We start from the raw sequence: 27,303 nt of genomic DNA, 5'->3' as shown, positions 1-27,303 counted from the left end.
AACATTTAGGCAAAGACAGAAGTCCTTGTTTAATACTCTTATAGGCAATGCTGATTCATTCAAGATGAACTATTGGACAAATATTGCCTACTATTTTGCATTAATCCAAATTATCTTTGCAGTAGTATTTATAATAATGTCTGTAAGAGTCCTTTAGTGACTGAAATTTCTTCAAATACAAATCAATTAAAAATAGGCTGCAATTAAGTTTACCTTTAAACTAACATTTACAATGTTATTTTTCTGTTTTATACGTATATTCTAGAAGTAAGAATTTGCACAAATTTTGATTTGAAGAGTACTTACAGCTAGCTAATTAAATATTTATAGTACTGAGTATTAAAAGGAAAATACAAGTGAATAATGAATAAATGTATCTATTCCACTGATGCTGTTAGAACGTTTATATTAATTTTGTTATGTAAAATTCTGGGAGCAAGGAACGGACACACATCTGCATGGTTCGTACTTAACCAGCTTGTATGAACAGGGAAGAATGGCACCATCAGGACCAAACCTAAGCCAAAAGCACAGGAGAGGAGAACTGTTCTCAGCAGAAATGATCCCAGCCTTTAGCTTCTTATGGGCTAGCTAGTGCATACAACCCAGTGTATACCTGGGATACAGTCATTCGCTCTTATTCTTTGGCTAACACAGGAGGGGAGGAAATTCCTTTACTCCTCCTTCAAATGACTCTCTCCAAAGAAGAGAAACTGGTGATTTGATAACAGCGTGATTCCTTAGACACTTGATGAGTCTCCTTCAGGTGTCCCTACAAAAACTCTGAGGCAGCTATATTTAAATATCAATTTGCAACTGGTAAACTTTTGCTTTACTTCTTTAACCATCACTGTGTAAGATAATGGGAGGTAAGGGAAAAAGAAGAAACTATTTGCTAATCAAAATAGAACCAATATATCTTCCTTTAGAACTAAAAACCCAAAGCATGATTCACTCCATTGAGGAACAGAAAGAAAAAAAAAAAAAAAAAAAGGAAAATCACCTTATACCCACAAAATACACAGGTTCACAGTGGATCCCAGAAGTTCTGTTAGCTGACTGTTGGGTAAACACAAAAGGGAATGATTGCACAAGTAGAGCATAAGGCCCAATTAAGGATTTATTGGCATTAAATTGTTATTAATCATGCAAGGTTCCGTCATAACAAATCATCAACTATGCACAATATGCTGTGCTTAATAGGTTGCCATAAAACCCCATTTCTACATGTGTGTACATGCACACATAAGCATGCAAAAAAAACACTATTTTTCCCTTTATTCTTAAAGACGAAAACAAAAATACCACTATAACAAGGAAATGTCAGGTTTTATTTAAAACTATGGAACATATTCATCTGATCGGGTCCTTTGATCAAGGAATTATTACTTTTGTAACTACCTGATGGCCTAATCTGGGTTCCTTTAACTGTTTATTTTTTGCAAAGGAAAGACAGGCCATGAAACTGTCATTCCAGGAAAGAAAACTCTCTTGATCCTCAGGACACTTGGAGCTTGGGAAACAGCAAGAGTTTTCTCAGACTACTCCAAAATGCCTCAGCAATGTCCAGCAATGCTGGATTGTCCTTGACCTCTTTAGAGGCTGCCGAAACCAGTGCCAATTACTGTCAATTTCTTTGGCTTATTCTGCAGTGTAGACACCTGCAGACCATGAAATGGAACAAGATCACAATTGCTTTCACACAGGTCACCGTGCAGCCAGAAGTTGGTAACAACTGTCACTCATTACCTAGTGAAAATGTAATCAGATTGACAGTACAGAGATGAAAGTCACTGTTCTCCGTCATCATGAATCTGCAGTATTTATTCCTCCTACAGGAAGAAGTTAGTCCTTCTCCTCTTCAGAAATTTATAGTTACCCAAATCCCCCAAAATAGCAGCCATAAAATACATGTCCATAATATATTAAACAATTAGAAACACTAAGCAAGTTGTCTACAGCAACATTCTCAACTCACTTGTTCCTACAAAGCCAATGAAAAGAGTACACACATTCATGGGCAGGAGAAAAGAAGGGAATGAGAAGGGAGAGATTGATTTTGTCATGTTCTCAAAGCTTAAATCAATTTGGATGCTAGTGGAATAAAGACGGGAGAAAGCCTTGAGTTAGATGTCCCCCACAATTGCATCCAGCTATCAGCTTCTTTCTAGATATATTAAGAGGATTGTATGTCAGCCATCTCTGATGACCCTCGGTCCAGAAATACATAAGTGGTAGAGCAGCAATTTTTTAACTGATAAGTTCTTAGGTAAACTAAGAGAAAAAAAGAACTGCTAAAGTTCTATCTCCAAATAACAAGTATAACAACAATGGTAACAAGACATTCCCCCACAAAGTGAAGTTCAACACACACTAAGATGTGGTGGTGAGGAGCACTTGTGAACTGACCTTCAATAATTTCCTCTTACTTTCATATATCAGAAAAATATGATAACTGTTCTTTATTAACTAGGTATCAGGCAGATAGTTTTCTCCAAAGTGTAAGCCTGCATAAAGAGCTTTGCTTTACCTACTGAACCAAGAGTCCAACAGATAAGGACAGAGACAGACCTCTACAGCCTGCTGAAGATGTTGTTTCCCATGCCACCTCCTTCGCTTCCTCAGCACATTTTGTACTGTTAGTAAGGCTAAAACATTCAGACTAAGACAGCCTTTGATGTTTAACTGAAAATAAATAAATAAATAAATCACAATCTGCAAGAATCTTCATCATTAAACAGAAAATAAAAATCCAAATGATCACAAAGGAAAAAAAAAAAAACACAACAAATGAAATGCTAGTTAGTGGAGGTCATCTGCTATGGCAACTAATGTGTTTTCCACCCAATTCCTGCCTTACAGATAAAAAAAGTTCACAAATCAAGAAGGATGAAATGATTGCCAGAGGGACCTTTCCTGAAACTAAGGAGGAAGAGGAGCTATTTCAGCAGTGAGAAATACTGCTAGTATCAAGTTGTTAACCCTGTAACAAGAGATTTTAACAATAGGGTCTGTAACACTAATTGCACTTTGCCTACCTCTGATAAAAAACAAGCAAACAAACAAACAAACAAACAAAAAAACTCAACCAAAACATCCTTTTGCCCCTCCTTCAGGCAAAACGAAGCATAACATCTCTATTTCTTTTTCTGTATTAAAAAAACAAAAAACAACAAAAAAAAACTTTTATCTATGCAAATGTTATTTCATTTAATTTCAAAATTCAGGTTTATTTTAAGATTGTGATACTTCTGGTCATTACTAATAACAGACATATTCAGACTCTATATCGCAACATGTTATGACTGCAAATAAAATTCATTCAAAGGATGAAAAAGCTTATATTGCTACAAGAAAAAATGAACAAACTTATTCTAACTTTCTCTCTCTCTTTTTTTTTTTTTTTACTATCAGGTAACTAATTTACAAGAAATCAAGAAGGGACAAACCTTTGGGAAAGGAGATTCGGAGATTTAGTATTTGTTATGAAAAGCTATTCACATTTGAATGTTCGAAAGTCATGAATTTTTATGATAGTACATAACCTTTGTCATTTTACTTCTTCACAATATGAAATTCATTTCATTACCTGGATACCTTATCTGAACAATGCTACAGAGTAGCAATTTTGCGATAGCCCTTGAAAATAAGAACTTGTTATTTAACAAACCTAGTAGCACAGTATCACATAATGGATTAATGTACTGTTTTTATTTCACTTGTATTCAGTTGTTTAATATGAGCTTGTAATTCTAACACTCTCCAGTTTTATCTAGTGTTTAAAATTAACAAAGGAAAATATGGACTAAGAACTGAGAAGTAAATAACATATTTCTCTTTGACTGTTAGCAGCTATTATTTTTTAGCCAGTATTTCTTGAATGGATACTGAAAATGTCATTTTGCCTCAGTTGTTGCTTGCACATTAAAATGGATTCTTCGTCCGTCGCATTTTAAGCTGATCCACATTAGGTCAAGTATCTCGTCCTTTTCTATTGTATTCTTCAGTATATCTTGGTACTTCACCAAGCTAGCAGACAAACTAGCAGACAAGCCAGCAGACTTCAGCATGCTAGCAAAAAAAAAAATTCAAATCTTTGTGAAACATTTCATTGAAACTATTTAATAAGAACATCTGAAGTACGAAAGATAGTATTCCTTAGAAGATTTTAGTTGTTTTAATATGCAACATGCACTTTGATGGTAATGGGGCTTATATAAAGAAAAGTCTTGTGAATCTCCTGGAGAGTAGCCTGTGCTGTAGAAAGGACATCTTACTAAAAAAGTGAATACCAAAAATCTAAGAAGGTAAAGAGAATTAAAAAAAAAAAAAAAAAAAAAAAAGATCGTGAATACTAATATATGGCTAGTAATATGGCTAATATACTAGTTATCATTATTATATTGCCACCTAGTTAACATTTGTATCACATACTTCAACTTTTTTTTTTTTTTGGCCTCATAGTCATCATCAATTACAATTCTAAAAAGAAATTGGCTTCCCAGTGCATGTTTTACAACTTCCAGTAATTTCTTCTCAGGTAGGAGTTAGACACAGTGCCTAATTTTATTAAAGCTATTAATTCCTTTAATTCCACACATCCACAAACATGTAAGCATAAACAGGCTACCATACAACAAATACGAATTGACTGAACTATATAGTGTATACATTTCTATACATAATGGTTATATCTGTGCAATTATTTAAGAGTTCTGAAAACTTCAAGCAGATGTGTAAAAACATCCACAAATTCCATGCACATGAAAGAAACATAGTAGTAAGTTGTTCGTACTTACCAATGTGAATTATAACAAGTCAGGTTTGCTACCTAAACTAAGCTTAGCTTCTAAAAACATATCACCTACGTGGTTGGTATCGTCTTAACTATCACTGTAATATTATTATTTTATTTGAGCCCCTAAAGATATAGAAAGAGTGATTGTTTTTTAAAAAATCTAACTCTCTATTTATCTATAGAGAGTATCTTCAGTTCTGAGACAATGAAAAGAATACTGAAAAATCATATTTTTTTTTATGATAATACAGTAAAACTAGTTCTGTAAAGATTAAAGATTTTAAACTTCTTTCTTTCTGACATTTTTATGTACTGGCTATTTTGTAAATACTATTTCTTTTTTAAATAAAAACATAAATTTCAATGAAAATTAAGAGAAGGAATCCCAGAAGTCAAAACACAAACATGTGAAAACAAACATTGCAAAGCTGAGGAACAGATATTGATAGTTACACAGAAAAGACCAATAAACAAGATAAAGCACAAATCATTCTGATTTAAAGCCAAGATTAAGAGTAAAAGAATAAAAAATATTGTACTTAAAATTAGGCAAATGGGTAGTAGCAATTCTAGCTTTAGAGATACAACATTAATTTGAAGCATGTTGTCAAAATCAAACTGACCCAAGTAATGTAGTTTCCCATTAAGTATCTGACTAAAGAAGAAAAGAAAAAACATCATGAAACTCTGCGGACCAGTCACAGTTTACTTCTTACAATATCAGAGTGAAATACAAACAGCACATTGACAGATCAAGTAGCGAACACAGTAATACAAATTTTTCCATAATTGTTACCTTCCAAAATTTTTTCAAACACTTTTACCTCTGCAAAGGAAGCCACCGAGAAAGAAAGAACAGAAAGACAATAAACAACAGCTGAAGTATTTCTACTAAAATAAATAGTCCAGAATAAATCAGGAAACCTGATCTACCAAAAATGGATAGATCATCCTTGTAGTAACGTCACTAATAAAAATTCCTCATATGTGGAATTTTTCTTTTATGGTTTACAACTTTCGCAGTTTAAATCCAATTTTTAGTGTAAAAAATCTCTCGATACTACATGCAATCTTGTATTTTTATTTTGCTTCTGTCTTCCATCTCTTTGTATTATTAAAAAAAAAAAAAAGCAAAACAAAAAAACTGAGGTAGCTTTATTTATATATCGTCACATGTTCATTCTTCTACATCAGAAGATGCCTAAAACTGATATCAGTTTTGAAACCTGTAACTCAACATAGAAATTCTAATTTATTCCCAGCTACAGCAATCATCAGTGCTTTTATTACTATGAACACCCCTGACTCTAGGCTAATAAAATTATTATCAATTAATAACTTAATATTTTGAAAATACTGGAAACAGATTGAAAAATGTTCAACATTTGTATTATTTTATTGCAGATTTTGTTTGTTTTTATGTGAGAAAAAAAAATTCTTGAACATGTTACAATGGCATCTGTTCTGATTGCCTTCCTGTGTATCACTTGGTTTAAGTTATTGAGACACAAAGTCTTGTGCTCCTGTGTTCTTGCACAAAGTCTTGCAAAGTCTCATTTTCTGTGCAAGTCCAAACTATAAATGATGAATACCCAAGCACCACAAAAACTGAACATAAAATTTAAAATTCCCAGCATAATGACATTACTGTAAAATTACAGTATGTTAAAACTTCAGAAGGTTGCATAATAAAATTTGTAAATGATTAATATACTAATTGTTGCAACTATAATTGCAGAGGCAAGGTACTAGCAGTTGTGGAATACCTAAGTGTTTACTGACTGATATAGCCAGGTGAGAAGAAAATTCAAGTGAATCCTGATGTTTCCCTAGGAATAAACTGTATGAACTATTGTAACTGAAATATAGGTTTATTTTATTGCCTCTGTTTCCTTGCTGTAAAATCAAACAAGAAACGTGGAACTGTTTGTATTGTAAGGGACCACATATCCCACTACCCAATAAACATTTTACTTTCATCATAACTATTGCCCGCAGTTTATTCCTTTGTATATCACCATTGAAGTTATCATGTAATCTTCATATTAAATATTCAGAGATCTCTCTACACCAAAAGATAAGCTTCATCTAAGTACATTTCCAGAGTAGATCTCCATATTTGTTCAAGTCTTTATAACATGCAAGTTCTGATCTAAGCCTAAAGCACTAAGGCAATCAATGCTGATGAATGACTAGAAATGGCTTCTTTATTCCACTCCTCACTGAATAGAAAGTTTCCATTATCTTCCTCAACATCTTCACTCTATCAATTTGACAGGGGCATGCAGTTCTACACTCCACTGCCTTCACTCTAGAACTGTATACAGCTTTTCTATCTTTTTCTAATATAAAAGAAAAATGATAAACGATACAGTCTAGTGAAAACTTATTGTCTTCCCTTGTGTCATCTTTTTTTTTTTTTTACCCTCTTTTAATTGTTCTATATTTTATTAAAATGCATATTAGGATAAATACCCAGTGTCAGTCAAAATATATATGCATAGAATACAAAAGCTTATTTGGACAAGCAGAAAAGGAAATCATTACAGCACAATAAATGGTAATCTAGTTAAGTCTGGGTGTAATGCACCTGTGACAAAATTTATAACATCTTATCTTTTTTGACTTATCATTGTACCTGCAAAATATTTCTCTTACTGAGAAACGTTCTGGAATGAGCATTCATTGCTCAAAGATAATTGGAAGAAAATGACAAATACGAAAATGTTCATTCAACTAAGCAGGGTTTTATCAAGCTTTTGACGGTTAGACAACATAACGTTAATTGTAAAAGCAAAGTATTACAAACATCCATGAAAGCACTGACAACAATATTAAAAAAGGAGCTCCCTTTCCTCACCCAGGCCATTTCTGCAGAACCGGTCCTCCCCTGCAGAGTGGTGTTTGCTCCTTCCTAAGATGATCTCTGATTTCTATAACAAGGATCCTGTTGCTGCAGGGACCCAAGATACCAATGGTGGTCTTTTAAACCCTAGTTTACTCCTTACTGGCCCATTATATTTCCAGCTTTTGGTCTTTAATAGGGGCATAATGTTCACTGCAGAGTACTGATGAGCTTTCACATTGTCTGTCAACCCTTTTAAACTTGTTGCCTTATAATAAGCAAACATGTAAGAGTCCCCTGCAGACTTAAGTTCCCAACATCAAATTTTGTGCAAAATTAAAAATTATACTTTTTAAAAACCTTCTGTATTTGTGATAACTCACATAATTGAATAACATATCTTGGTATTAAGAAATCTTCTGAAGAAGGAATCATCAAGTTCCAGGAGAGCACAGGATGTGGATCCCCTTCAGGGATCGCTGTGCAGTAGAAAAGGAAGGATGAAGGCAAGGGCTTCACCAAACACCATACTGAAAAGCAGAGCTAAGAATTTTTCTTAACACCCACAACTCCACCACCACTTCCTCTTCATTCCGCCTTCCCACCCCAGGAGTCACCAGCCCCACAACCACAGGACAACTTCCATGGGACCTGGCACTCTGGAAAACAGACCACAGCATCACCACATGCTCATTGCCTACCATGGCTACCACATCCACAGCCTCCCATCCTCTCTCTCTTACCTCCTCTACCCTTACTTTTGCAAACAAGAGGCTTCTGTACGTAATTACTCCAGGCTGGGCTATGGAAAAAGGAAGAAGGCAATGCTAACTAGCTGCTGCCAAAACAGCGGAGATTTAGGCCCATGATGATCAAAATTAATAGGTGGCAATAAAACATACTTTTAGAATTATGATACTACAGTGTTATTCTAGCAGTGTCCACTGCATTCTTAAGGGGCCAATAAAAGACCTCTTTATATTAAAATTATCCCCCTAAATGTGGACTAAAATTACATCAACTTCTGTATCATCATAAAAGTTTAAAAAAAAAGTAGGACAAACCTCTTCCTCTTGTTTTATGCTCTATCAAGCCATTCTGCAGGTAAGGTACTGGTTTTCAGACAGAAAATTGAGTTTAGAACATTTTCCATAGAAATCCAACTGAAAGTTTACCTGAGAATGTTCAAGAACTCCAAGAACTTAGGCTTTAGGTATCATAACTGTTTTTTATGAGTGGAAGATTAATTTTGGAACTTGGATTATATATGTTGAACAACTTAACCTGCTAAACAACCAACAGTTTCTGCAAAACAACTGCTTTCCCCCATAGCTTCTGTTTGATACTTAGTTCATCTTTAACAAAGCTTCAGCTAACGGGAAGTGAAAGCACTCATAAACATTGCATCTCCACAAACACCATCCCATGGCCTTTTTTATCTATATGGCATACTCATTTTAATCCATATTACATGCTCACTTTAAACTTGTGGGTTTTGGAAATTTGTGTTCCAGTAATTAATTCCATTAACCAGTAATGCCTGATACCTGAAGTACTCCATACATATTGGCAACTTAAAGCATTCACTCACACAAGAATAGCAAACCTGAAAAACTCAGGAAAAAAAAAAAAAAACTAAGATATCCTCATGTCTATGGCATAAAATAAGTTATTTCTCATAATTTTACAAATGAATAGATGAAATTTAAGTTTATTTTGGATGTCATCACTTTTAAACAAGGTGTTCAGTATATCTAAGTTCGTTTTACCTTTGTCACCAAGTAGAGTTACTTCCTCAAAAACTAATGGTATCTTAATTGATTTAGATTAAAAAATATAACACCTTCTAACTACAGGCTGGACCCAGAAAATAAATAAATAAATAAATAAAACTTTTCCTTGTATAACAAAAAATCACCAAGACTTACAACTAATCATTTTTTTTCTCCATAGAAAATTGTTTAATGGGTCTTCTAAAGGTGGCTAGTATGTGCTAAATTATACAATTTTGTTTTCATCTTTGAGCTTTATTCTTGAGCACCATCATCCAATAGCAGGTTATGATGAAAAGCTGTTTCAGTGCCCCCGTGTGCAGATCACATCCTCTTATTGAGCTCCCTGCCCTTTCCTACCTGTCCTTCCTCCCTCCCATCTTCAAATAAGAAGTAAAGCTTGATCTTTTCCTTGATCTTTCTGTAAAAAGCAATCTATAATATTGACCTCTAAGAGGCTGCTAGCAATTAGATTTCCCAAGCGGCTACAAGAGTGAAACCAATGTTAGCTGATTCACAAATTGTAACAATTCCGGGGGCTTTTCTGAATAACTCTTCTTCACTGGGCACAGACACAGAAACGGGCTGGCTAAGCAGGACAGCCAGCAGCGCTGGTCTCCACATCACCCTCCCCACAGCTCAGGCTACTGCCCTCTGCCTCAAAAGCTGTCAGCCCATTCTGGAGGCACCCTCAGCTCCTTCAGGTACTGCCACTCAGCCAAAATTCCTACTGTTCATCAAAGCCTGATGTATCTCCAGTGTCAGCCATCTCCTAAAGACACATGGTGATGGGAAGCTGCCCTTTTTGTCTCTCATGCAGATGAAAATGCCCGAGAGGTTTCTTAGCTGTGGACTGCTAAAAAGAACCACCAATATGTGGGTCTGAAACAAACAGCCAGTAGAAGAAAAGAATTGAAAATGCCCTGTATACCTGTAAAGAGATCATCTTCATTATTCAATAAAAGCATTTACTATGCTTTAGAAAGACTGCTCGCAGCCACTTCATTAAGTTTCACTGGAAAATCTTACTTATATTCATATAACTTTGTCTTTATGAACAATTATTTATAATGTAGCATATATCTTAGGAACGTAAAAATACCATTCCGTAGCCAGCACAGTTAAACACTTCTTGAGAAGTTTCTCCCTTGAAAATTAATTTCCCTACATACCCAAGCTCTGCTATTCTTTAACAACTTAATCCAGAAAAACGTCATTTAATTGGTTTGTTTTCACATCTTGGAAGGGAGAACATCAGTCTTGGGGCCTGACCACCACCAATCTTCAGATGAATCCTTTTGTTTTGTGCTCGATGTTTTATGAAGCATTTTGCCAACAATTTAATCTCCCAAATACTCTCACAAAGCCTATTCAGGAACCAAAGTCAGCAGACCACAGGCTGTCCCAATACCCTCTTTCTTTTCCATCTGTGGACAGAACCACAGGCCATTCATGTGTAATGACCTTGATACTAAAGGACTCCCCAGGCAACTAGAATCTGTAAGTCAGTGGGATCTCCTGTCTTTAAAATAACTTTATTTCAGATGACTAGGAAAAAAACAGTGAAATATTTGCAGCCATTGTCATTGAAGTCCTTTTGTGGACACTGCAAATAATGCAGTATATGTTAGAATAAAATAACACCAATTCATTTTTAAAACTAAATTCATTCTTTAGTCACTAAGAGGTCTCTACCATATATTCATATAAAATTTTAATTCCAGATTAATGTGTCAGACTATTTGTGTACATGTTGAAAGAACAGACCTGCAAGCAAATTCAGCAGTCACTGTTTGCTACACAGCCTCCCTGGGTGCAGCATGTGGAAGTGACCTATAGCAGGAAGCCAGGTGGGAATTGTGTTCTCGGCTTTTTAAGAAACTGAGAAGCCCATTCATGCAGTGGGCAGCAATTCTTTAATGCAATGGGCTGGAAGCACAATTGCTGAATTTCACAATTTTCAAGTTACAAAGGAAAGTCAGAGCTTAATTCTTCAATCTTTTCAATAGGGCATTTGCAAAACTATCCTACTTTCCTTCTCCTTTATTAAAAGAAAAAAAAAAAGCTGCTATGGTAGCTGCTAGTGCAAATTTAGAATACCAAATTAGGTGTGGAAAAGAAAATAAAAAGCACCTTTCAAAAACTGTGCTTCATATAATTCCTGATATGTATGCATATACAATGTACATGTGTTCAAAACTGAAAAAAAAAAAAAAGTCACACCAGAAAGTCTTTGTATTGTTGAAGGACATGCAAAATTTGACAGTTATATGAATCAAGAGCATCAGTTTTGCTGACATCTCCAAATCTGGTAGGATTATCTAAGTAAGAAGGTACATAAAGTTGTTCGAGATCTTCCAGTGCGAGCTAGCAGAGATACATTCAGACCAGAATACAGGAGCATGGAAACATATAGGAAATGTTCATATGAAATTTAAGAATGAATCATTAAGATTATACAACTAATATTCAATGTCTTACTGACACTTCAATTTCATCATAAGAATATCCCAATTAAAAGAAACAGCTGAGAAATCTGTCAACGTTACCAACTATTCTGTGTTGCCTTATGGAAAACACTTGGTGCTTGCATTATGCTAGCTACAGAATACCTAGTGCAAAACAGATTACACCAGCGTAAGAGAACAATCTTCTGAAAGAGTTTGCTATGTCTTGGAAAGCATTGGCCTCCTTTGACATTTTTATTCAGAGAATAGATCTTAATTTAAAAAAAAAAATGAAGGCACTAAAAAGGTAACATTTCTCTCTGAGATGTCAAGCAAAATGAATGCACAGCATGATCTTGTGTTGTCAATGCTGTTAGAGACCATCACTTTATACAGCCAGAAATATAGCACTGTTACTGTTAGCCTACACTATTAAGTTTGGTATTACTCAAAGTTTGCCATAATGTTCAGGGGAAAAAAAAAAAAAAAAAAAGGAAAAAAAAAAGAATTAGTCTATTAAAGCCATAGAGCTCAACAAGAAAAAAATTGTGATGGTAACAAAAGCAGAATACTAGCAGAAATCTGAGGGTAAAAAACCTGTGGCCTAAATAGTGAATGAAGGGATAAAAGAGTAAGCTGTTCTGCACACCATGAATTTAGCATTTTAACCTAAATATAAATTGAAAAAAAAAAATCCACACTGGCATCAATAAAAACAGGATTAAAATTAGGAAGAAATTCCATCCTTCTTGACATTGTCAGCTTTTGGGATTTCAGGAACAAATGTTTTGTCCTAATACAGATTTAAAAAAAAAAAAAGTTTTCAAAGAACTTAAAGCTTCTATTGATTTCTGCTATTTTCTGAAAATGATCTGGAATTTGACACCAGCATTTTTGACCTTTTTTGGATTCTCCTTGATTTATTTCTTTTCTTCTCTTTTTTTCCCTTTCATTCCTTGAATACGTTTCAGGAAAGGATTTTAATTTAGCTAGACAAGACTTTCTTTTGCAACACTGTTGTGACTCAATGAGCAAAATAAAGCAACAGCTGAAATCAATGACAAAGGGCATACAAAGATGAATTCTGGCACAGCTAGCTGGAATGATTGAAAAATTTCTGCACCAGATGCTCATTACTGACTCTGTTTGGTCATTTCAGCACAAAGTTATTTAGATTTGATGGAAGCCTCACTGTGATTTGACCAACAGCATTTAAACAATCCATTAATTCAGCTGCAAACGTAGCAATCACTAATAAGGTGGCAACCATTTTAAACAACTACATTTACTGCTGGAGAAATCATTAGTCTGTAGCCTACAGCTGTTTGATATCAGGAAGTGTGCACCTTGGCTTTTGGTGGGTAGTAAAATCCATGTGCTGAGGTTTTGATAGTCTAGCACAATGACTGCAAATAAATCGGTGAAAAAATACAAGGTGTGTTTTCTATTTTTAATTCTCTTTCCCTATTTGTTAGGAATTTCTCTTATTTTACCTTAAAGGGAACAAAATTATTCACTAGAAGCACTAGTAATAGAAGTTTTAGCTCATTTTGAGTAACTTTTTCCATCAGACTTTCAAATGGGACTCTTCTTATATTAAAGATCAAAACCATAAAATGATCACCTTTAAATCCAAAAGTAATAGGAGACACTATTCAAATCAAACCCTTAATTGAAAAGTGTCTTTTTGTTGTTGTTGCAGCTTAAACGTGTTTTTGTTTTTTTTTTTTTTTTCAAATACTTAAAATAATAATAAATATAAGCATAGCGGCTGTTGCCATTGAAACAAGCAAGTTAAAATGACTTTCAGCTTCTTAATTACTTAGTGTTAACATGCTAACACCTTTGACACTTTGGTACTACTTAATCCATGAAATAAGTGCAATATTTCACAGCTTTATTCTTCTCTTAAGTACCTTCTGCCCTCAAAGAATATTAGAATTGCTTAACATAGGATCAAAGGTTCAATTACTTTTCCCTATTGTCCAATTAAGATACAAAACAGTCAAGAAAATAAAGCAAACATATAGAAAATGAGAAATGAAAATTAATATGTGCAGTGAGAACAACGAGGAATAAATATCAGAAAGAGAATTGTTACAAAGCCTGAAGGTGATGAAGTAGAAAGAAGCAAACCAGAAAGCTAGAAAAGAACAGGTCAGAATTTCAAGAGAAAAAAAGACAGTAAAAGAAAAGTAGAAAATAGCTTCAGTCAAATATATTTGACAGTCTGGGCCCTGGATTAAGAAGCTACAGCACAGAGAAAAAAAAAGCATAATTGCATTATATTAAGTGCATATTGCTGCATCAAGTGCAGTCATTTCATTTTGAAGACAAAAAAGAAACAGTAAATGTCTAATGAAAAGCAATGAAATAGTCTATCATAATCTACTTTACAAGAATAGATTTGGAGGGGTAATACTCAAGTAGAAGAGCGCACACACACCCCAACCAGAAAGATTTGTGTGTATGCAGAGTATAGGTATACAAAACAATAACAACCTAGATCTACGCAGGGTCATTTTTTTAGCTTCTTGCATGCATCTCCCATAAAAAATAAATGAATAAAAATTCAGAAGTTCCCTATGCTGAATCCAGTTCAGTAGATGTATCCAACTTATGTCAGTGCTTTTATTCAGCCAGACTGAGTTCAAAACAATTTGCCTGAATATATCCACAATCAAAGGGTAACATTTCATTAATAAACCATACACAATGATATCAAAACAAGCATTGGTTTTCGTTCTGTTTAATGGGCTATAATAGAGACCACATTCATGTTTGAAACTTGTTATTACTTTCCTAAAATAGCAGTAAGTGAAATGATCCCATTCATTCAGCTTGTTTAGTGGATAGAAAATACGAGTAAAACCACCTGGCACAACAAAAGAAGAAGAAAAAAAAAAGGTACACAAAGCTGTATCAGAAAAGAAGTCTAAACCTTAACCAGGCTTGTGACACATAAATAATGTAGGGTTCTCATTTTTCATAATATTGGACAGTAATTTTAATTTTCATCCTTTCCTGTAATCTACATAATCTTAAACAGTAGCTTAAATAAAAACCCAAATAGATCATTGATTGGATGATGAATTAAAGCTTATCTCATTGATTACAGTTTTATAGACATGCTTACTAGACAGGCTTTAACTAGTTACTTAGGATAAGACACTATCTAACTGCCTGTTAGACAGATAGATAACTGCTAGCAGAGATTATGAATAAGAAATCAGGAACCTGGATGACACTCACCCAACAAGATTAAATTGCTTATAGTTTTCTAATTTTAGCTCATGTTTGCAAGTCTGCAATAAATGAATCTACTGTATATAATTGCAAATCATATGGAAAAGTCTGAAATATTTTTACAGTTCAAAATATATTTAAGAACCATTCAAACATTAAAAAGCTAAGAGATACTTGTGTTTCTCTTCTCAAGATGAAACCTCTAAAACACAGAAGAAAAGAGAGAGCCTGGTGTCAGGAACTTGGGGAGAAACAATAGCTCACTGTAACCAAAGTCACCATCACTGAAATGAGCACCTAACTAGCACAGTTCTGTAAATCATCCAGTTTTGTTTTGTCTCCACTGAAAAAAAATGTATGAGCATTGTGGGAAGGAGTATCCAAGTAGCCAGAGATACTGTCCCAACTGGCAACTTCATAAATGAGTAGCTTACATCTCGTCCTAATTACTGCATAGTACAAGCTGGACTAGAGTTTATCTCCAAGAAAGACCAGCAACTTCAATTTCACAATATTCTGTGGCAGCTCAATTGCTCAACTGCCTTTCCTAAGCCGATGCAGGTAGAAAGTTTTCTTGTCTCTTCTGGAAGATCCATAATTTATGATGTTAAAAAATAAATAAATAAAAAATGTATTCTTTCAACATCAAACCAGGAGTCTTTATTTCAACACACTGCTTTATCTGCCAGTGAGTACCATCTCAGTGAGCTTATGTTCCCTCCCTGTCTTTCTTCTCCTTATTATCATCTCACTCCTGCACAACTCTCTATCTTGCAAGCTGAATGAAGGATAATATATTTTATTTAGATTGTAAGTCACATAGCTTATTTTCTGTGCTATAAGTAATAAAACAAAAACATAACAAGATGTTCAATTAAATTGCACATCATAGACAAGGTACACTGTGCCCTGGAACAGCTTCCATTCGCTGCATAGAAATATGCTGTAGACACGACAAATCTTTGCAAAGTTTCTCTTAGTAATTACTCTGCTTAATGCAGGCTGTCATTACATGGTAGCTTTGATATGGAAAAATATTTAGTGTCATACTCCTTGTGCAAAGCTGCCAGCAGTAAATACGAACGCCTTAAGCCGAGCTATCTCAACTGCACCTTGTATGCCCTCCTCTTTGAACCCGAGCCCTGCACACTGTTTGCCTCGACCTGGCCTGCTGGGCCAGCAAACTTCAGCTCACCCATGCCACTGGCCAGAATCATCCTGCAGGGTAGCTGAGGGTACTGGGCCTTGCCCACCAGGTAGGCAAAGCCACCTCGCACCCTGCCCGAGGCCGGGCAGCTCACCCGTGGCTGAAGTTGTGCCCTGTGCCCCTGCAGTGGGAGCTCCTGGCTCCGACCCAGCTGTTTTATTTTCAGTGTTATATGTCTACCTGATCATCACTTTAAAGTACAATACAGACATTATAAAGGATTTATTTACCCTGGGAATAAAAGGTATGTTAACATAAAGCCTTTGATTTAATTGAGGAATGCATGTGTATCTGAATTAAAAAAAAAGAAAAAAAAAGTCCAAGAGGACAAAATAAGTAATAGGTATCAAAACACTAGACTATTCATTCCTTTACTTTATTCTGCTTTCACCCAGAATAAACCAATGCACAGTCACAGTGCCCAAAAGCCTACTAAATTCAAATTTCATACCAAACTGGGGCATCTAATGAAGTATTAAAAGTTTTTCACAGGCAAGGGAAAATCCTTTACAAAGCTATAGCATAAGCACACCTTTTTCATTAGACATTGTCCTGACTGCTTGAATTGTTGTGGTACTTCAGAAAACGTGTAGCTTGCCTGTACCTTGATTCCGCAGCTGCAGGGGAGTCAGCATGAACGCAGTGCCTGAGGTTGTTGATAGGAAGTGCAATGTCTACTTTTGTGTCAGCTGAATATTAAACATGTTTATGAAAAGATTTGGGAAGATGCTTCTGTTTTCAAAAGTTATTTTTAGAGTTAGGCAGTTTATGGTTCAATTAACACCGCGAGACAGTCTCACAGAGCTAGGGGAGGAGGGAGAGGAGGAAAAGCAGGATGGGAGGACGGCTATGCTCTAATTTATTCTTACAGAAGTGAAGCTATGATCAGTTGTAACTATAAACTAATGAAAACTGAATATCAATTTTTATTTTAACCAAGAAGAAATATCAACATGGCAACAAAAATAGAAGTTCACTTTTTTTTTTTTAAACAGTGCAACATAATTTCTCTGACATTTACAAAAGCAAGTGGTTTTGGTTACTATTGTAGTTAGAAACACAAACCTACACAAAGAAAAATATTGAAGAATAATGTCAGCACGTAAAAAAAGCAGGTGTAATTAATCAAGATGTCAGAAGATGACATTCCTGCAGAAATTTTTAAAGGCATCTATAATTTTAAAATACAGCTCGTTCTTATGTACAACATTTTGTATTTAGAAAACATACAGTACCCCTCTAGACGTCTAGTAGTTACTTAATTGGATAGCAATGCAAATGGCATTGGTATTTTCTAACTGATTCGTTTGTAAGACTATTAAAGGGTCTAAATTAAATTTTCACTTCCCTTTGCTTTGCTTTTAAGCTTCATTAAATGAGACTCGGATTATTTCTACAGAACATGTAAGAACACAATCTATTCTAGGTTCAAGAGATGTATGTGACCAATATTTTATGACTGTTCTAATATTGTCACAGGTTTCACTAATAATGAATGTTGCCATAAAAAATCCAGAGTTTGGAAAGATTGGTCCTGTTTCAGAAAATACTGATAGAAGAAGGAACTGTCTTCACATTACATATTAATATTCATTTTCCAGTTCTACCTTTTTCAAATCTAAGTTTCCAAACAGAATCCAACCTAATATTTAAATGCACAACCTCAAGATTTCCTCTTGTGAACCAACTGTACAGTTATACAAAGGTACGTGCAACTGTGAATAATTCCCAACAATAGAACTGACACAAGAGAACAGACAATAAGATAGTATTCAGTTACCTCATTTGGTAGATTTACATACACAGATAGTTGGAAATTATTATGAAATACCTCTGAAGTCTGCAAACGACATTGACATTTGAATCAAGTTTGGTTCAAAGACTAGTCTATACATTGTAACTATTATCTAAGAAATCACTAAATGAAAATAATTCAACGCTGAATAATTTCATATGTGGTGAATTACTGACCCTAACTCATTGGAAAGCAAGATTTCTATTTCTGTCAGTGAGGCTTATCACTTTATTCTTTGTATTTCAATTTAAATAAATAGTATCAAATTTGATAGAACAAATTTTGTGAAAACCAGGTTTTCAAAATGAGAGAAAAATAGTTTCTTGTTTTCAAAAGACATCTGAACTTCAAGTGTTTTTCATTAGTTCCTGGGAAGTTAGTTTGTTATATCAGAATATAAAACCAGAGACACCTGAATACACAGAACACTTTCCTAAGCCTCCCCCCATCTTTTCTGGAGATTGTTAGTTACCATTTCAAGCAGAAGTATAATAGGCTAATTGCAGAATAACACTTTGAAAAACAATCCTATAGGCAAAATAAGGATGCCATAGTAAAATGGCTGCCAGGCATCCTGAATCAACATTGTTCACTGTGTTTTAATACACATTTTCTACCACAAGTCTCTGAATGCATGAGTACTAGATATCTCTGTATTCACGTATTCTTCTTTGCACATGCTGTGCACCAAATGGCACTATTTAGCAACCTTTATACAAACTTTTTTTTTCCATAATGTTTTCCTGGTTTAAATACACTCTCAAAATTCTCATTTCCTAGAAATAGGCTATGTCCATGTCCTATGAACATTACTGCACAAGTAGTATGGATATGTGAACACCGAATAAAACCAAACTTCTTAGTTTAACCGTATACCACAGAAAAGAGTTACTGGTACAGCATGTAGAGCTTCCACAAGAACCTAAGAGAACAACATCTAACACATATTTTAAACATTTCCTTCCTTCTACAAAGAAACCATTAAACCATATCAAAACAGACATTTGACAAGCCAGGCATCCATGTTCACACCCCAGTGTAATTTTCAGAAAAAAGGGATCACTCAGTTAACACCATAGGCTTTTAACATTAATTTCACAAACTATTTTAATTATCTTTTAAATAAACTACAATTTATGCAAAGTCATAACTGATTTTTTTTACTGTTTTTTCTGATCATATACACAGTGGTTGATAAAGTCCAATATATCTCAACCATGTTGTTCAAAGTCTTTCAGAAAAATCTATTTCCAGTTATAACAGCCATATGGAAGATGTAAATAATGACTAAGGAGAATATTACTGTTATACCAGAAACTAAAATTTTCCTAACAACTTCTACAAAACGAACACAACCCCAAAACTTAATGTTGGCCATTAACAAAATTCAAAATATAATACATATAATTTATAAATATAGTAGCCATGCACAATATTTCTCAAAACACAGGATTACAGTTTACTTTCTTGTACTCATTTTTCCTTCATAAATAACACATCTACAAAGACCTCAAAGTTAGAAATTGTACCCTAAATATATAATTTAAATGTCAGAAGGACAAAACAGTCAGAAAAGCCTATGAAAACTCAATAATGCCTACTATCCAAGCATGTCCGTATCAAATACCTTTTCAAATGTTACAGATTTTTACATGTTGTTAATATAGGAACCAATTACAACACTGATTAAAACACCACTGCACAAGTTGTTACCAATTATTCACTTTTGCTTATGTGCTCATTTAAAAAACAAACAAAAATGAATATTTTTCTTACTTACCCACAATGTACTATAGAAAAGCATTAAGCATACTTGACAACCAGGCATTCTGTTAACCTTCAGTTACTCACCTAGGAAACAAAAGAAAACACATAAGTACTCTTTTGTACGGGGAGAAAGAATACAGCATTAATTTTTAACATATGTAATAACCTTCTACATTTTGAACATCTCTGAAATAAAGTATTTTATCTTTTAATCCAAGTTAAATGAAAGGAGCAGGAAGTATTTTATGTAGGGAGGTGGACCACAAAACAACAGTTAGGTAGAAATTGCATATTTGTTCTGTAACATCCAACCAGTTTACTCATCTGTAGCGCTCATACAATACTGTTCTGCTACCACAAGAGGAGTCTCAAAATCTTCTGAAACCATACTGGATAAAGATACAGTGTTCAAAATACACTGCCTGAAGCAACATTTTAGCAGAGCACTGTTACAAAACTAATTAACTTTTGTAACTGCCATAATAGCTTTCAAGGTTTCCCACAAAGCCTGGTGGGAGATCCAACATTTTGCCCAATAAAGTTAGATAATTTTTTTGAACTGGCATATTTATATATATTTTAAAGCTTATTTTCTGTTCAACAGAACAGTGAACATAATATGTTTTAAGTAATATCAAACATATAATCAATGCTATGTTCTTCCAGACATTTATTGAATTCAGCATTTATTATTGAGTAGTGTGTGTGAATGGAAACCAATGATGAATATCAGAAAAAAAGGTTTCTTCATCAATATATATGCATATTTGTATATGCATAAACCACAATTGTTTTTAATTGTCTTGTGTGGTTTTTTGACTACCTAGTACTCCTCTGTGTGTGTTACATGTAAATTATTAAATAAATACTACAATTAGCTTATCTATAATTTGAATGAAAGAAGATACATACACACATACTCTGCTTGAGAATACATGCCTAGGAAGTAAATAGCTCATTCCCTATTAGAGTGCATTTCATTTGGGCTTCTACAGTTATCTTACTGCCATAAGTATAAATCCCACTTCCAAAGAGATGTAATTGTTTTTTTAATAAAAGTATACAAGAATTAGCTTAAGCCAAATATGTATATTTTCTTAAAAGAAGGTGAAAATAATTTTTAAAAACACTATTAATAATTATTTAGCATTCCAAAAGAACACTGAAGATGTTCATGTTTAATTCTAAAGACACAGATAGTTGAGTTTTACATGACTACCTTTACCTCAACGTTAATATACACACAATGTACAAGACTAACATTTCAGAACTCTAATTTTTTTTTTTTGCTAATGAAAAAGAGTCTCATCATCTTAAAGGTTTGCATTTTTAGGTTGTGTTGCTTCTAAGGATCTTCTGGATACAATGTCTAACAATACCAGTTGATACCCAGGCCAGAAAGGACAAAGAGTCCCGCTCTTAGTAAAACTGTAGCAGAAAGTTGTAAGCAGCAAAACAATACACCAACATATTACAGGACCTAGCTCTCCCTCTCTGCAGTATCTTAGGTCCAAACTAGACCTTTTTACAGGTGGCACCCTGCAAACTTAAACTCTGCACAAAGCCAAGTGGCAGTTCAAGTAGTCATGATAGCCCCAGGGTACTTTTCGTAAACATCTGCTCAATGCAAAAGACAGAAAAGTTACCTACTCAGCCAAGACAATTTATGTGAAAGTTTAAAGAGAAAATATTCAGTGTGTTTATGTGGGCTTCAAGTGTAGAAAACCCAGAACTGAGGTTGAATTGTACACCTGAAGACAGAATTCAGCTGGCCTGTATATGAAAAATCCCATGACATTTTTAAAGCAAAGGTTATTTTCTGAAAACTTTCTAGTCAATTAACTATTTAAGAAATCATTAAACTAACTGAGGTCAGTTCTTTATAAAACTGCAAAAAAAAAAAAAAGTGTTAGGAGGTTTATTTCTTTTCTAATTGTCTTTGTACAGAGTCTTTGAACTTCCAATGCAATTAACCTTAATGAAAACTTTAACAATAGTTTAAAGATAAGGAAACAGCGCTGTGGTTATCCTAGATAACATACATCCTTCACAAAAGGCCAAGCAGTGATATTCTTCTCAGAACTCTCCACACACCTATGCTTTTCCAAACTGCATAACATCTGTAACCATCTCATCCTGGGCCCAAGCATAACTTTTCATTTCATGCACTTGTAATACTTTTTTTTATGATGATAAGTAGTAAGGATGCAATTTTTTCACTAAATGCTGAAATATTTTCTGTCACACATTAGACATTGTTTATTTTTCTCTAAGTAACAGGTACTTGACATAGATGTATTAAACTTTCACCCACACAAGAATCCTAGTAAACACCACTGCAGTCATCCTGTGGAAGAATTAAGTGTCATATTTCATACGATACTCAAAATAGATGAAATATAGTATCAGTAAGAACGATGGACCACTGCTCCAAGGAACAGGAAACCCACAAACCCGCACCTCCTCTTGGCTAACCAGCACTGAGGCATGCATGATTGGGTTCCAAAAGCCAGAGACTGCTCCAGGCCTGGACAAACTAGCTTCTTCTTGGTGATCTTCTCGAGAAACAAGAAGCTAGTGACTAAGAAACGACAGACCCATAAATCTAATCCCATTTAGTTAACACATTCTCTAGACAATGCAACTAGCTGTTAAAAGATGGTAGGACAAATCAACACAGATATAAAATAGAAACCCTATAATTTATTTCCAGTTGCAAGCAACCCACTCATGCGATAATTTGAAAGTTCTTTATTTGAGCTACAAGTAACTCACTTTCTAAACAGGAAAACTTCCCTCCAGCAATTACTTGAAAGCAATCTGAATTATTTAGAAATACGATTTTGTGAATAATTAGCTGCTTATATTTTGCATAATCATCTTCAGAGATACAAAGCCTTTTTTGTGCTGTTATTCTTTTTCAAATACAATGTGTTTCTTTCATCTATACAAAATACGGGTATGAGTATACTAGAAAGTAATTGCAATTATCGAAAGATCAAATGTATGATAAAATTAAAGTATTGGATCAAAGCTTTCACATCGTTGTCAAATACATTTGGAAACATACTGTATGATTTAAGGGTATAAAACAGCTCATGTATATTCAGACACGGGCAGATGAACACACACACACAATACTACAGAGGCTCTCTTGAAAATGTACTAAATGTGATACTTGAAAGTTTACATTAGTGTTCTAAGATCTTTATATTACCGAAGAAACTTTCTCATACTAGTGGCAATCAAAGTAACATCAAAATCACACCAAAATGTGCACACACATTTATGTATCTGCTTTTTGAAAGCTGGCACAATTTAAATTCACAAAGATTAAAGGGAAGCTCATATTTTCTATCTAATTTTAGCATTTACTACAAAATTTTGAATTAAGACATGGAAATAAAACATGCTATAATTTATGAGTGTTGGCTACAGTGTTCATTTTTTGATACTTCTGGAATTAAAACAATACATCCCTTTAGTAAACCCTCTGATAACTGGAACCCTGATGTGCGTGACAACTAAATGAGCTTATTTGAGTTGAACTTTGTCTAGCTATTACAAAAAAACACACGAATAAATAACTTAAAAATGGTATATTACACCTTTATATTTACTGCCAATCAATACTGAGGCTGGAATCTTTAGATGAGATCCTGAGTTACTACATCATACTGTGATAATGAATTGACCCGTGTTTACTTAAAAGCTACTTTTTGAAGTTTAGAGATATTATTAAGATAGTCTTTACATATTTCGATATAAGCTTAATAAGATCTCTATCATTTCAATGCTAAGTGCCTAAGAGAAATACATCACTTGAATATTAAATTTGAAGGAGGGTATTTTTTAATGAAAAGTGAAAAATCAACCTGCAGCAATTGTGGACTTGGAATTTTCACTTACTATTGTCTTCCAAAACAAGATAAAGCTAAAAAGTTGGATGATATGATCATCTTCCAGATATTAATAATGTCCTTCTCCTCCTCCCTGTATGCTGGCCTCATGTTGGAACCAGCAAAGTCTGCACACCTCATGGACTGCTCCATGGTCAGCACCTGTGCTACACTGCACGTAAAGAGGATCAGATTCAGTTACAACCACCACACCTCCTCCAGTGCCAGCCTTTTCTGGCTCCAGGATAGCACAGACACTGCATTTGCAGAGCAGCTTAACTTCTTAGCTGTTGAATGATGATCCACTTATCCCACTGGAATATAGGCTACGAGGGAAAAACAAAGTGCTTCAGAGAAAGTGTCCTATACGTGTTTAGTGTAGACACATCTCTGGAAAAAAAAAAAAAAAGGAAAAAAAAAGTTTAAAAAAATCAAATATAGAATTCAACGTTTGCCTATTGATTTCCAGAGTATTTTAAGCCATAATGAGATGAGTGAGAGCTATGAAAAACAAGATACTTAAAAATCTGGTTTACAAGTCTAAAAGGGCTATACCTTCATTCAGCTTTAGAAGTAAACCACGTGAAAAATACCTATAGCATAGACATTGGTTTCCTAATTCATCCGTATATTAACAGCCACATTTTAAAGTCATTACCATTGATTCTAAATTATGGTTCCAGAATGCATCTTAAATGATACAGGGAAAAAGAAAAGAGAAATTTGCTGCTAACCAGGCTAAACAGCTTTCCTTCAGTGGAATGACATCGACTGACACCTAGGAATGTTATTTTTAAATAGCCCATGATATGCTTGTTGTTACAACTGCTCCAAGCACCTGGTGAAATTTGCAGCTGAGAAGGCCTAACAATTTAAAAATAAGTGAATCACAGCTTACTTTTAATGTCAAATAATATAATCACATGTGTTTAGTATTATGCATACTTAGACAAGCTGTCCATCTCTGTTCCCAATAACTTCTTTCCTTCTGTCATCTCAAACTTGACATTTTTCAATTCAAAGTATACAGATTTTTTTTCCTTGGATGCCCTGTCATTAAAACTGTCACAAACTGTAACTATTTATGTGTATCTATGTAGTGTTAACATAGCAAAATCTCCACAGACGTCACACTGGCGCCGTTTGCTCATGTTATTCTGCTGCCAACCCTGGTTTTCACCGCTGCTGATATGATGCCCTTCTGTGCACAGCAGGCCCCCTACCCTTGTTGACTGCTTCCATAGCACTGCAGGCCCAGGCACGCTACCTGTGTTTCTGGTTGTCTTTGTTTTTCAAGTATTTTAGAAGTCACACCTAGTGACACCACATCTTAATGCAAGGCCACAATAATTACATAATAAAGATCGTATATATGGCCTATATAGATAAGTAGCTTTGATTGATCCGAGTTTTGAATTTTTCTCACTAATGGGGAAACCATCCAGAACTCCAATTTTTAAGTCCCTATTTTCAAATGGTTTCACATATGCACACCTCAGCTCTTTACAGCCTTGCAAACATATACCTCAATAGGTCCAGCCAGGCCTTAATAAAAAGAGTGGGGTGAAGGAGGGGGTAGAAGAGGAAAGAAGAATAGAAAAAATAGAAGAAAAAAAAAGAAAAAATAGAAACTCTTGCTTTTTGTTAACTTTGGACTGTCTATACATTTTGGCAAGCAACCTGATGAAAAAACAGCTATTTTGTCTTCATGCTTTTCAGATCATGTCTTCTATTCTTCATCCTCTCCACTCCTTATTCTACAATTCAAAGCATTGCTACACCTTTCCAGTGTCAAACTTACTGATATATCTGATATACCCCAGACAATGATATCTCTCCCCCCGAGCCTGTTATTAAATTTGGCTCCAAATCACTGGCCAGGATAATGTTTTTAATGTTGTTTAATTGAAGATCCTAATGGGTGAAATGTAAATATAAATCAAACTGAGACTTCATTAATTACCACCACAGGTTGCATATGACAGTCCTTAGCAGTAACTTGCATCTCCTGTGAATTTTTTGAACAAACTTTTCACAACATACATAAATTGAACAAGGGGCAGACACAAGCAAACATGGAGAAGGCCTCTTTATCACAGAGCATTGTGATAGGACAAGGGGGGATGGTTTTTAAACTAAAAGAGGGGAGATGTAGATTAGATATAAGGAAGAAATTCTGCACTCAGAGGGTGGGGAGGCACTTCCACAGGCTGCCCAGAGCAGCTGTGGATGCCCCATCCCTGGAGGTGTTCAAGGCCAGGCTGGATGGGGCCTTGGGCAACCTGGTCTAGTGGGAGGTGTCCCTGCCCATGGCAGGGGGTTGGAACTGGGTGGTCTTTAAAGTCCCTTCCAACCCAAACCGTTCTATGGTTCTATGAAACACGTCAATAACAGCAGAACTAAACACCATAAGATGAAATAAGATCTCCATCCAAAATAAAACAAGAAATAAGAATGTCTAGAAAAATAAACTAAATTAGAGGAAACAAATTGGAAAGCTCAGGAAGGATCTTGCCTCCCCACTGCCTGTCACAGCTGGAACTCTCATCTAAATCATTAAAAAACAAGTAAGGATCCTTTTTTAAACTGTTTTTTCTTTCCTTCCTTTTTTTTTTTTATATATATTTTTTCTTTCCCTTCCTTTCCCTGCAAATTTAAATGATGGCCAAAACTTAGTATTTCCTTCTGTAAATTTCACAGATTCAAACTTGTTTGACACTATCACCAAAATTATCTGTGCCCCTATCTCTTTTCACAGTTCCAGTAAGTACTAGCCTGTTTTTCCTTCCATGACAATCACCATGACTATTTGGACCAAACTTCTATTTTCTTTCCTATGCCTTCTTAGGTTAGTCTGCTTCTCAGAAATAGCACCCCACTTGATTCATGGTTTGCCTTATTTCTGCTGCAGCAGTTCTCCTTTCACAAATGGAACCATTTTCTTGGACTTGTTCCCTAAAACATAGCATCTTTTCCAGATTTTTGCAAATAACTATTAAAACCCATCACTGTAAGAGAAAACAGAAGAAATTAATTCATTAATAACAACAAAGTTTCAAGAGTTGCATGAGATTTTCTGCACACAGACTAGGTTACCATACTTGGTAGCAGTAGATGAAAGCCCACGAAGAGCATGAACCTGATACTTCTGACTCAATTCTCCTTTCTCAAGTCCCCATGGTTGTTTATTCTACTGATACCTTTCTTTGTGGTTAGAGGTGTGCCAGGGGGCTGTTAAATTTTAGAGACTTAGACTAGAGACTTAAATAAATGTGCTTCTTTTTCTTCTATTTAGGAGAACATGCACCATAGCATGAGGAAAATAAGTCAAAGCCTCATCCTCTTGAGAAGTCCACAACTAAGGCTGTTCAAAAACTATCCTGCAAGATCCAGGTGTCCAAGGTGGAAAGTCTTCTATACTAAATCTGAGCAGAGAAAGCTTACAACAGTTTATATATTACAAAGAAAATGTGACTTGACATAACCTTCAATTGCTGTCAGGCCGAAGCAGAAAAAGGGCTGAAGTC

At 34.8% G+C, this 27,303-nt stretch overlaps 1 protein-coding gene and 1 long non-coding RNA gene across 6 annotated transcripts in view; both read right to left on the bottom strand.

Annotated features, from left to right (window-relative positions):
- CADM2 (cell adhesion molecule 2) overlaps positions 1-27,303 on the bottom strand; it is a 666,627-nt gene that overhangs the window by 517,677 nt on the left and 121,647 nt on the right. The window lies entirely within an intron of this gene.
- Positions 150-25,163, bottom strand: LOC106040138 (uncharacterized). The gene is made up of 3 exons (XR_001209726.3): positions 24,435-25,163; positions 19,891-19,961; positions 150-4,071 (listed from the first exon to the last, which is right to left on the bottom strand). It is a non-coding gene; the product is annotated as an uncharacterized lncRNA (long non-coding RNA).

Source organism: Anser cygnoides, chromosome 1 (genome assembly GCF_040182565.1).
Source record: "Anser cygnoides isolate HZ-2024a breed goose chromosome 1, Taihu_goose_T2T_genome, whole genome shotgun sequence".
Lineage (NCBI taxonomy): Eukaryota > Metazoa > Chordata > Aves > Anseriformes > Anatidae > Anser > Anser cygnoides.
This window is presented reverse-complemented; position numbering and strand designations above follow the sequence as displayed.